Below are 12,220 nucleotides of genomic sequence, written 5' to 3'. Positions count from 1 at the left end.
CCGCAGACCCGCACCCCTCTTCTACCTGGCGGTCCCACCTCAACCTAGGGAAAGTGCCCCTGCGGTCCTCTCTACTGTGGAGAGCGCCTGGCAGGCCCTCCACATCTCACCTTCCCTTCCCCTGCGCCATCTGGACAGTTCTCAATCCCCACCTCCACCCGCAGCTCAGCCACCGAGCTCTTTCTTCCTCCTGCAGTTTTTGGAGGATCACAGCATAAGCCCCCCGGTCGCTCCCGAATCTGCCACCATGCCGGCGAACCGAACCGGACCCTCAGCCGGTGGGCGCCTATATCCTCAGCGCGACGGTGGGACGCTTCAACTCTGCCCGTCTCCTCAAGATGCACTAGCTTTCCTAAAGTACTCTCCTCACCAGCTCCCGAGTTCCTGCGAGGATGCAGAGCTGGCGTGGAACGCGCTTAGCAAACGTATTCGCGCAGCCGTGTGAGTCAGAATTGAGCACACTGTGCTCAACCTCATTTCTGCATAGAGAACCACGGCAGCCAAGGACAGGGGTCGAGTCTGGGATCCTACAACTCCACTTCAGGCCAGAGTTGGGGTGAGGGATAGCAGAGTCGAACAGAAACCTGTCAAGGTCCGTGTGGCACAGTGGTGTCCTACGCTTAGAACCAGGGTGCCTGGGACCAGACGTGGGGGAGACAGCTGAGGTCCCCGGAGCTGAGGGGCAGGGAGAGGTGCCAGAGCGGGTCCCGGGTCCGTGTGCCCCCACAGGAGCTCCCTGCCCCCGGTTGGGCAGGATGTGGTGGCAGCTGCAGTTGGGTGGGCAGGATGTGGGGGTGGGGCAGACGAGCGCAGCCCGACTGTAGTCTCCCCCGTGCTCCCGCCTCCACCCCCTCCGGGTCACATGCTCTCCGCTTGGGCACCGACGGACTATTTCCCATTTTCCGCGGAAGGACATCGCAAGCCCGTCGCCACGGAATGAAGTTGTATCACGCCATTTTCTGGATCCCAGACCCAGCCTAGGGCAGAAAGTTTCCCCAGGACACACTTCGGTGAAGCGCGCATTAACTCGGGAGAGGCCCCTTTAAATGCAAATGAACCGCCTTCTTGCTCCGCTCCCTCCCCCCAACCCCCCATACCAACTTCTCTCCTCGTGCCCAAACTCCACCAGCTGCTATTGACGTCAAGCGTGCGTTAGCATCGCCAGCCCAACCAGACAGCACGTGGGGGGAAGAAGGCACTCTTAAAGGGCCAGCAGCTCCGGGCCTGTCGGCTACCCGGAGAGGAAAAGCGAAGTGGGAGGCTGGAAACTGTTGCAGCAGGAGGAATTGCAGGGGAGACCTTCAGAAGGACCGCGTCAGGCCGGCCAAGTGGCTCAGCGGATAAAGTTGCTTCTGTGCAAGCCCGAGAATCCACTCCCCAGAGTTATCCTCTGACCTTCGTACACGTCATTTCTCCCGCCCCCCCCCGCCTCGCACACGTACAATACTGATATTAAAAAGGCAAAAACTTCGCAGAGTAGGAGAAAATATTCCCTTCCTTCCACCCCCCACCCCCCCAAGACAGGGTTTTTCTGTGCAGCCCTGGGTGTCCTGGAACTCACTTTGTAGAGCAGGCTGGGATTAAAGGCGTGCACCGCCACCACTGTGCATTTTTTATTCTTTTTTTTAAATTTTACTTTCTATTGTGAGTATGGAGATCAGAGGACAACTTTAAGTAGTCTGCTCTCTCTTTCCACTTTGTGAGTTCTAGGATTTGAACTCAGATCATTGGGGGATTTGGGGCCACAAGGATCTTTACAGGGAGGAGGACTGTGGAGACAGGATTTCTCTGTGTAGCCTTGGCTGTCCTGGAACTCACTCTGTAGACTAGGCTGGCCTCGAACTCAGATCCACCTGTGTCTGCCTTCCAAGTGCCAATGGCCCCTCTTTAATCCCCTTTCTCCCCCCTCCCCATTCCTTCTTTCCCTCCAGGGCTTGAACCTAGGGCCTCACACATGCTAAGCCCACACTCTACCACTGAGCTACATGCCCCAGCTCAAAAGGCTGAATCCTAAACCAGGCTTTCCCTTTAGATTCCCCAGACTTTGGGGTTTGTTATCTGGTAAAGAAACCCAGGAGCTGAAGCAGGCTGAGCCTAAAAACAAAGGAAGCCTGAGTTCTAGCCTGGGGAAGTATTAGCAGAGGCAGGTGGATCTCTGACTTCCAGGCCAGCTAGGTCTACGTAGTGAGTTCCAGAACAGACAAATGAACAAACAAAAAGGTCCACTGAAATTGCCCTGACTGGTCTGGGGACTCATGGAAACCCCCCTGCCTCTGCCTCAGAGTGCTGGCTTTAAAGTGTATGCCACCACACCCAGCTGAGCTCTTTTTTTTTTTTTTTAATTACATTATTTACTGTGTGTGTGTGTGTGTGTGTGTGTGTGTGTCAGAGGACACAACCTGTGAGGGTGCAAACTCAGGTCATGAGACCTGATTGCAAATGCTTGTTACCCAGGAAGCCATCTCACACAACCACCTTTAAAAAGTATTACTGTTAGTGTGTGTGCATATACACTACAGTGCAGGTCTGAAAACCGGAGTTCAGGTCACCAAGCTTGCCAGCCCTTTGTGAATGCTTGGAGCAAACAGGTGCAGAGAATGGAGGAATTTTCAGTCTTTCTCTGGACAGAACCTCACAGGGCAATACAGCCTGGCCTTAGAGTGTTGATCCTCTCTCTGCCTCTTGAGCACTGGGATTGAAGCCTGGCTGCGATGGGTTCTAAAGTGACCTTCTCCCCCACTAAACTGTGGAATATGGCCATAAAATTTATTTTCAGCACCAAATGCAACATATGCTCCATGTTTGTTGAGAGTGGGCTAGGTGGCTCAGTGGGCACAGCGACTTCCTGTTAAGCCTACAGCCAGGTTCCATCCCTAGGTCCCACACAGTGGAAGGAAAGCACTGATCCCTGAAAGTTGTCCTCTGACACAAATAACTGTAATAGGAAGTTATTGTAATGTTTGTTGAGGGCTGGTTAAGCGGGCTCAGAGTGCTCTTGAAGAAGACTCCAGTTGAGCTTTTAGCACCATGTCACATCAGCCTGTAACTTCAGCTCCAGGGGACCTTGTGCCCACTCCTCAGGCACCCCATACACACATGGCATATAACAAACGCACACGTGTATGTCGTGGGAGTACAGAGAGATGTTAAAAGATGCGTGCTATGGTGCTGAATCCTGACGGAGTGCTGAGATTAAAAGCTGAGGTGTGCGCTTTTAATACCACCACCATCTCCTGCCGCCCCCTCCACCCCCCTCAGGAGGCTGAGGCAGGTAGATCTCTGAGGAGTGGAAGCCAGCCTGGTTCCAGGACAGGCAGGGCTATTTAGAGAAACCCTGCCTCAAAATAAATAAGTAAATAAAGGTGGAGTGAGCTGAAGAAATGGCTCAGAGGTTAAGAGGACTGGCTGCTTTTCTAAAGGTCCTGAGTTCAATTTCCAGCAACCACATGGTGGCTCTCAACCATTTATAATGAGATCTGGTGCCCTCTTCTGGAGTGCAGGCATATGTGTAAGCAGAACATTGTATACATAATAAGTAAATCTTTAAAAAAAATTTTAAGAAAAAGAAACCTGGTGTGGTAGCACACACCTTTAATCCCAGCACTTTGGAGGCGGAGGCAGGCAGATCCCTGTGAGTCTGAAGCCAGCATAATAAACAAAGGGAGGCCAGGACAACCAGGGCTCTGTTACACAGAGAAATCCTGTCTTAAAAAATAACCAGGAAGGAAAAAGAAAATACTTGCTGTCTTGCAGAGAACCGGAGTTCATTTCCAAGCACCCATATCAAGTGACTCATGTACATATTGTCCACACACGCGCACATAGATCCACATAACTAAAATTTATTTTTAAAAAATCCATCTAGGTATGGTGCTCACCTGTAATACTGGCACCCAGTAGAATCAAGCATTTGTCAATGTGGCTTCCAAATGGAGGGACCCTGGCATCGGGGTTCTGTTTCTCTCAGGTAAGGCTAGAACACTTTAGGGAGAGGCCTGTGTGCTAGGCCAGGAAAGAGTGTTAAGATTAGTTAGCTCTTTTAAAAAGAGGTGGCAGTGGAAACTCAGACGTTCCAAAGCCTATGGCAATACCAAAGCGTTAACAGCTTTTCAGTTAAGCTGCTGTGCTGAGCATGGCAGAGGCCCAAAACTAGCCACAAGGCAGGTCTGGGTGAGACACAGGTCAACTGCTGGCTGCCAAGGTGAACAGTGGAAGCTCGCTGAAGCTGAGGGTGTGTGGCTGTCTGAAGGGGGATGAGGCGTGCATGTGGGGAGGTGGACGTGTTCCAGACACTCATGGCGATTAGGCAGGCTCCAGCCAGCCTAGCTGGCAGCCAGGCCCTGGAAGTTCAGTGGTGACTCTCCAGCAAGGAGGGGCATCCTCCCTCCTCCAAAATAAATGACCACCCTCACTTGGTCATGGTGGAAGGCTGATAGTATCACCCAGCCCACACACCCAGTACGATGCTCATTTGAAATCAGGGACTTATAAACCTTGGCCAGTGGGAAGGGTTCCAAGGGTGAATGTGTTTGATTCACCAGGGTCAGGGGTGCCAGGGATACTCAATTTACATATAGTGGTACAGCACCTCATTTACACTCAGTAGCACAGTGTCCTAAAAAGGAGAGAATAGTAATTATCTTCTAGGTGGGGGAAGAGCTCCAGGTAAAGTCAAGACACCAAGGCATCTTATCAGCATAGGGTAGGTTTCTCCAGGTATCCCCTGGTGCTTGCTTATCAGGAGAGGGTAGGGCCCATAAACTTCCCTGAGGGCTATGCAACAACTCCTTACAAAATCTGGGGTTGCCAGATCAGGTGAAGAGAGGACCCCCCTGAGAAAAGGGAGTCCACCATCTTAGACTGAGTGCAAGGCTATTTGGAAATGTCAGACTTCAACCTCATCCAGAAGAGTTCGCAGGGTATGGCCTTGTTGAAGTAGGTGTGGCCTTGTTGGAGGAGGCATGTCAGAGGGATAGGGGGAGCTTTGAGGTTCCAAAAGCCCACCCTAGGCCCAGGCTCACATGCCCCCCCCTTCCTGTGGATGTGGGTGTAAGCTCTCACCTACTTTTCCTACACCATAGCTGCCTGCTGCAACACTCATCACCATAATGATAATGAATTCTCCCTCTGAAGCTGTAGGCAAGTCCCCAACTAAAGGCTTTCTCCAATAAGTTCCCTTGGACATGGTGTTTCATCACAGCAATAGAACAGTGACTAAGACAGTCATAAGAGGTCCAAGCCAGCCTGGGCTACATGAGACACCACCTAAAACAAAAGAACACACACATAAACACCTTGTTAAATGAATAAAGATTAAAAAGTTAATGGTTTTAGCATCTCCTAAATCTGAAATTATCCGAGGGCAAGAGTGAGTGGTGTGGTCTTGCCTTTCCTATGCTTCCGTATCCTGGTTTTAACCCTTAAGAGCTGAGGTTCAGCTCTATAGCTAAACACAGGAGGCCCTACCTGTTTCCTGGTAGGGTACTCACAGCCCTCAGTCTCATTCTGTAGTCCAGGATGGCTCGTACCTTCACTCTGCTTCGGCACAGAGTGTAATTACAGATGTATAACACAATGTTTAGGGCAGGAGTTTCTTGGACAGACACTAACTCAACTTGGGTGCTCTCTTCTTTGTAGCCTCCCCCTCTCCCCAGCTGCCATTCTCCTCTCCCTCTTTCTGCCTCTACTTCTCACCTAACCTTCATTGCCACTGGTGAGGGAGCAGGGCCTCCTGTCCCCTGGTTCCAGCTTCTTGTGGTCGGAGATCACCTAGTCCTTATTCAGCCTGCCTTGCAGCTGCTTATCGATCTGCTTGTCAATTTCTGTCACCCTCTCCGAGGCTGAAGGCCTGACAGACACCAGATGGCACTTCCTGCCTGGGAATAACAGATCAGACGACAGTCAACTCATCCTGGAAGAAGAGGTCTGAGGAGAGCTGAGACTCTCCTCGGGCTTGAAGCAACCCTAGAAAATCATGGAGCCCAGAGAGTGAGGTGGGTTTCCCCACAGGAATAGCCAGCAGCCTCAGTGCTGGCTCCACCCTCAACAGAGGTTGGGTGATACCAGGAGCACTGTGTTCCAGAAAACCCAGAAATAAGCCATCTTCACTGACCGGCTGCTATTTCTGTCCACTCTGTTTAATTATTCAAACCCAAGTCGGGGAGGGAGCTATATAAAGCCCTTCCACTTGGGGACCCAGGAGAGCTGGGAGGCTTGCCAGGTTGCAACAGCATCAGGCAATGGGGTTTTGTGAGATCACTTGGCCCAGGACTGAAAACACCTTCTGCTGTCTACTGTCTACTGGCCTCCTCATCTAGAAAGCAGCTTGCAGGCTACCCACTCCAGTGCGCCCTCCCGGCCTGCTGGGAGCTTGCTGCCCCGCCCTGCCAGCCCGTTCGGTCTGCCACTGTCTTGTCTCAGCTGGCTTTGTGCTAACCTCTCTGTCCAGCTGCTGCTCCTCCTCCTCTTCCTCCTCTTCCTCCTCCTTCTCCTTCTTCTTCAAGATTTATTTATTTACTATGTATACAATCTTCTGCCTGCATGTGGGTGTCAGAAGAGGGCACCAGATCTCATTATACATGGTTGGGAGCCACCATGTGGCTGCTGGGAATTGAACTCAGGACCTCTGGAAGAGCAGCCAATGCTCTTAATCACTGAGCCATTTCTCCAGGCCCTTCTTTCCAGCTTCCTAACCCATAAAAAACATTGTCAAAGCTAGTATCAGCAATCCAGGAAGGCTGGGTGAGGACAGCCAGGTGGATCCAGATCAGCACCCTGCCCTTGGAGGGTACTTGCTGTTGGCCAGTGGTGGACCGATGGTCTGGGCGGAGTGGTTTTGGCTGGCACAGACACTGAGCCTCCCAGGACCGCCTCTTGGGAACTCTGCCCACATAAGGGAAGGGAAGTGAGGGTACAAGGTTTTCTATTTTGAGCCCAGCCCTTGACTGCCTGGCCCTTTATAAGAGGCCAGTGCAGTTTCTCTGGGATCCCAGAGCAGAGAACAACAATACTCCTGAGGCTGCCTCCTGTGACCCTCCCAACATGCGCTATGTGGAAAGATGGCCCAGAGGTTGTAGCCTTCATTTTGAGGCATCATGGAGTGGCTACATTGATAGGTTGTTGGTGGTATGAGCTAGAAAGGAGAGGCCATGGAGACGTGTGTATTGAAAAGAGCCAGCAGCCTGAGCAATTGAAGAGTCAACAGGCACAGACAGAGATATGCAGTGCAAGAGGGATTGACGTGAGAGTGCCAGAGGTGACCTACGAGCATAGGCTAAACATCCGAAGTAGGTATGGGGCCTGAATGTGACTCACTACAGTTCACACCTAGGCCCTTCTTGGATCATGTTTCCACCTACTGACGACTAGTTGCTTGGCAGGTCCTGCAGAGTCCAGCAAGGCTCTTCCTACGGCGTCACCCCTGGAGCTTCCAGGGTGCTGCTGCAGGATGAGGAGGAGGCTTGGTTACCAAGCGACAGAAGGCACATAGGAGGGGTCCTGGCACTGATGGTGAGTGAAGAGACAGGAAAGAGCTGGGCAGGCCAAGTTTACAGTTCTCTGCTGCTTCCTCATAGCAAAGATGAGCACAGCTCAGCTAGCATTGAGGAAGAAGTATGTGAGCCGTCTCTAAGGGGGCGACAGGACTGAGAGCTTACACAGTGCAGGGCTGTGGCAGGAACTATATAGGGTTAAGCAGTCCCTGGAGCAGCCTTGTTGAAGACTGCCTGGGCTTCAGTGTGGAGCAGGATGAGTGCTTTCCTGTTCAAACTGAGGACCTCTCTTCAAAGGCCCAAGGACCACTGCTGTAGAAAAGGGGGAGTGGGAGCCAGTGGGAGCTGGACATGGCCTTAGGGTACAGACACCCTGGGCTTCTAGAACTTTTCAAACCTAACTTCTCCATCAGACCACTACCTTTTCTGGTTTATTTATTATGTATTTTGAGATAGAGTCTCACTCTGTAGCTTAGACTTGCCTTGAACTCCTAGTCATCCTCCTGCCTCAGGCTTTTGATTACTGGAATTACAGATGTAGGTCACTATGGCCAGCTTTGTTGCTGTTCTAGGGGACAGGGTCTGGCCAGGGTAACCCAGGCTGGCCTGAAATTTTTGATCTTTCTACCTCAGCCTTTGCAGTCTGAGATCAAAGGCTGTACCTCTATGCCAACTCCTATATTCAGGTTGGCTGCCCTGTGCCAGACACTGGCATGGCCCATCAGCTGAAGAGCCTGTGGAGTCAGCATAGACAGATTGTTCTTCCTCCTCTGGCCTTCACTCAGGTGACTGTGTCTTTAGCAGGATTTATGCCACAAAATCTCTGCCTGTGGATAGAGGGCAAGTACACTCTCCTGCTGTCCTTTACAGGCTCAGTCTCTCTCCTGATGAGAGAGCTTTTATTCAACAGGCCTTTTTCGAGCAGCTAGAACCTGCTGGTCGAGGTATGGGAGACGCTCAAGGGTACTTGGTACTCGTCCCCAACTGGCTGGCATGTCAGCAGATTGTTGTGGCAGTGAGCTCCCGCACGTGGTGCCCGCTGGCTGCCAGTCTTGTGCCGCCTGTCCTCGTGTGCCCCTCCACCTCCTGCAGCCCACTCCTCTAAGAGGAGTTAACACGTGGGCTTGAGCTAAGTGTAATGATTCAGAAAACTTGAGGAAAAGACCATAGCAACTGTAGAAAGTTCCTAAATGTTTGGCCAATCCTAAATCCTCCCTACCTCCTGAGTCATTACTAACCAACCAAATGAAAGATTACCTCACTCCTTCTGGAACTCCCCCTATTGCCTTTGAACTGAGCCTGCTTGCTCACTTCATGATCCCATTCTAAGGAATGGAGGCCCTGGCATGCTGGACATTTCCCGCAGAAGAAACGGTCCTTGCTTTTGTAGACTACTTGAGTCTGGGGTCCTCCTTCAGTGATTCTTGGACCCTAACAGTTACCATGTGGATGCTGGGAATCAAACCTAGGTCCTCTGAAAGAGCAGCGAGTTCTAATTGTCAGCTTTAATTGTCTTGGAGGTTTACTGTCTTCAGTCCACTATTCTAGGCCAAGTCCTGGAAGCTTCTAGCCTCTGCACAATCTAATCTGGGCCTAGAATGTTTTTAGCCTCTAAAACTCACTGCTTAATAAGCTCACCTTTCTAGCTCTTTCTGAACTCTGGCTAGCTGGTTCAACTCAGCTGTTCTGACTCAAATTCCTTTCCAAGCTGACTGATTCAAACTGGGTTTGAATTGCTTTGTTTGGCCTCAAACTAACTCTAACAGTCTGTTCTAATCTAGTTTTTTTTCTCGCAGTCTGTTCTAATCTTCTAGTTTCTTCTCAGTCTCTGGCTCATTCTGTCTTCGTGTCGTTTGTTCTCTCTTCAACCTCGCTCTGTAAATCTCTCTCAGTACAAACTGCTTCTGAATGCCATAAACTCCAGTGGCACACACTCAACTCCACTGCGCTCTCTCTCAGCTCACTGACTCAAGTGAACAATATTAATCAGAACTCAGAGATCTGCATGCCTCTGTCTCCTGAGTGCTGGGATTAAAGGCGTGTACCACAACCCCTGGACCTGAGCTTTTTTTTTTTTTTTTTTTTTTTTTTAACCTAAAACTTGTTCTATATCAGGCTGGCCTTGAACTCAGAGATCTGCTTGCCTCTGTCTCTTGGGATTAAAGACATGTTTGTATTCCAGTCAGATCACACAGACTTAGAAAGTCTTTGGATGTGATCTCTTGCCAGAGCAGCCATGTTCTGAATTAAAATTTCTCTATACATCTCTTTGGCCCCTAAATAATAAATCTTTAAAAAGGAAATAAAGAATGTACACGTGCACACAAAATCCAGTCTGGTCACAAGGGGATCTTAGAATTGCTCATATTTAGAAGTGAAAAGCCTGGGTCATTCTCTTCTGGGATCCAATCCCAGCTCCATCATTTCTAGTTGTGTGACCACGGGTGAATCATTGACCCTCTCTGAGCCATCGCTTCTTTAGTGCTATGATAATGTGAGACTTACTCATAAAGGGCTGTAAAAATGCCAACAAATCGTGTAAACAAAGTACAACAGCCACGGTTGCCTGGAAATGATGGATGATGCTTCTGCTTGCAGCCCCTGAGGAAGACATGTCACTAAGGTCAGCCTCGAGTCTCACGCCAACCCTGCTGGCGGAGTGCCAGGACAGTAGCAAAAGACCCCTCCTCAGCGCTAGGTAAGGAGTCAGAATATGGAGTGCCCAGGAGGGCTGGAAACTAGCCTCATCCTTCAAGAGCAGATGGACCCTGGTGACAGAGGACGAGAACAAACACCCAGCTCTTTCTGCTTCTCTACAGCCGATGTTGAGAAAACTCAGAGAAACCAAAAGTCCTAGAAGGATGAGGATGGAGCCTCCAGCCCCTATCAGGTCCATGACTTCCTGGCCCCACCCTGTGCAGTCTACCAGGACAATGATAGAGAGGCACGGTGGTGCCTCTCCTCTCCCCTGCCTCCCCCTTTTCCTTCCCGACCTTCCTTTCCTCTACTTTCTTTTTGTCTATCTCTTTTATTTTCACCTCCCCCTCCTTCTTTTTCTCTCCCTCTCTCCCTTTCTCCCCCACCCCCCACTCCCTTGAGGTTTTCTTTCCTTTGTGTGTGTGTGTGGTGCTGGGAACGGAAATTTGATTGATTTCCGATGGATTGATTTTGTAGTCCTGGCTGTCCTGAAACTCATTCTGTAAACCAGACTGGCCTAGAACTGAGTGCCACCTGCCTCTGCCTGCTGGGTGCTGGGATTAAAGGCATGAGTCACAGCATTTTGTTTTGTTTTGTTTAATTAAGTTCTCTCTTTAAAAATTTATTTAGTGCTGGGCATAGTGGCACACGCCTTTAATCCCAACACCCAGGAGACAGAGGCAGGTGGGTTTCTGTGAATTTGAGGCCAGCTTGGTCTACATAGTGAATTCCAGGAAACCCAGGGCTGCATAGAGAGATCCTCTCAAGAATTTTTTACAAAATTTATTTGTATGTGTGTGGGTGTTTTGTCCTAATGTACATCTGTGCACCACAGGAGATGGCGCGCATCTGATGGAGATGGCGTCAGATTCCCTGAGGCGGGAGCTACAGGAGCTGTCAGCGCTGGGCCTCAAACCTGGGGCCTTTTGTGTGTATTTAGGTGTATCACACACACATGCCCAGGGAGGCCAGTAGAGGCCAGTGGATCCTATGGAATTGGAGTTACAGAGGGTTGTGAGCTGGAAATTGATCCTGGTCCTCTGCAAGAGCAGCCAGTATTCTTAACTTCTAGTGCTCTTAGCGTCTCTCTGCCTCCTCACTGTTGCTTTTGATGACTGCATTAGCCTGTTTTCGGTTGCCAATTACACAACACCAAAGAGACATAGTGACTCACTCCTGTAAGCACTTGGGAAGCTGAGTCAAGAGGGGTAGTGAGTTTAAGGCCAGCTTGAGCTTTACAGTGAGAACTTGTCAAAAACAAACAAATAAAATAATGACACAATACCACAAGATTATAACTTATACACCTGTTTGTTTTCAGCTCACAGCTTTGGACATCTTAACCACATTCGTCATGGTCTTCTTGCTAGGGAAGTCCTAGGGTGTCACAGAGCATCAAATGGCAATTTCAGGGACTTTGCATTGTATCTCCTGTAAAGTCACTCGGGGGGCTCCACTCACATGTCCCTATCTAACCCTAATCACTTCCCAGAGCTGACCCCAGTCATATTCAATTCTGCCCTCGTTGCTGTTTTCTTTTGGGGCCTTGGATTGAACCCATAGCCTCACATTTTCTGGATCCATGCTCCTAGTTCAGTTTCCATCCTCTTAATACTATCCAATGGTGATTAAATTTGTACATAGAAACCCTTGCAGAATGCAGACCAGCTCTAAGTCAAAACAATGACATGGCCTTGGGGCACACAGCATTAAGGTTTTACAGTAGCTAAGGCAGTCACAGGGGCTGCTTGGCTAGCTAGCTTCTAGGGTGCAAGCCAGAGCTGCTGCCTCATTCAGAAGGTCTGAGCAGGTAAGAAAATAGAGTCATTTTGGGAAATACAGTTAGCCATGATCTGAGCATGCACATGAAGGCAACAGTGAAGAAGGAAGGCCGAGAAGGGTTCTTCCCAGGCTGTGCCACCTGTGAGGAAGGTGGCAGCAGGTAAATTTTTGTTTACTGGTTTTCCTTTCTTTTCTTTTTTCTTCCTTCCTTCCTTCCTTCCTTCCTTCCTTCCTTCCTTCCTTCCTTCCTT

This window comes from Psammomys obesus, unplaced genomic scaffold, assembly GCF_907164565.1.
Source record: "Psammomys obesus unplaced genomic scaffold, mPsaObe1.curated_primary_1811, whole genome shotgun sequence".
Classification (NCBI taxonomy): Eukaryota; Metazoa; Chordata; class Mammalia; order Rodentia; family Muridae; genus Psammomys; species Psammomys obesus.
This window is presented reverse-complemented; position numbering follows the sequence as displayed.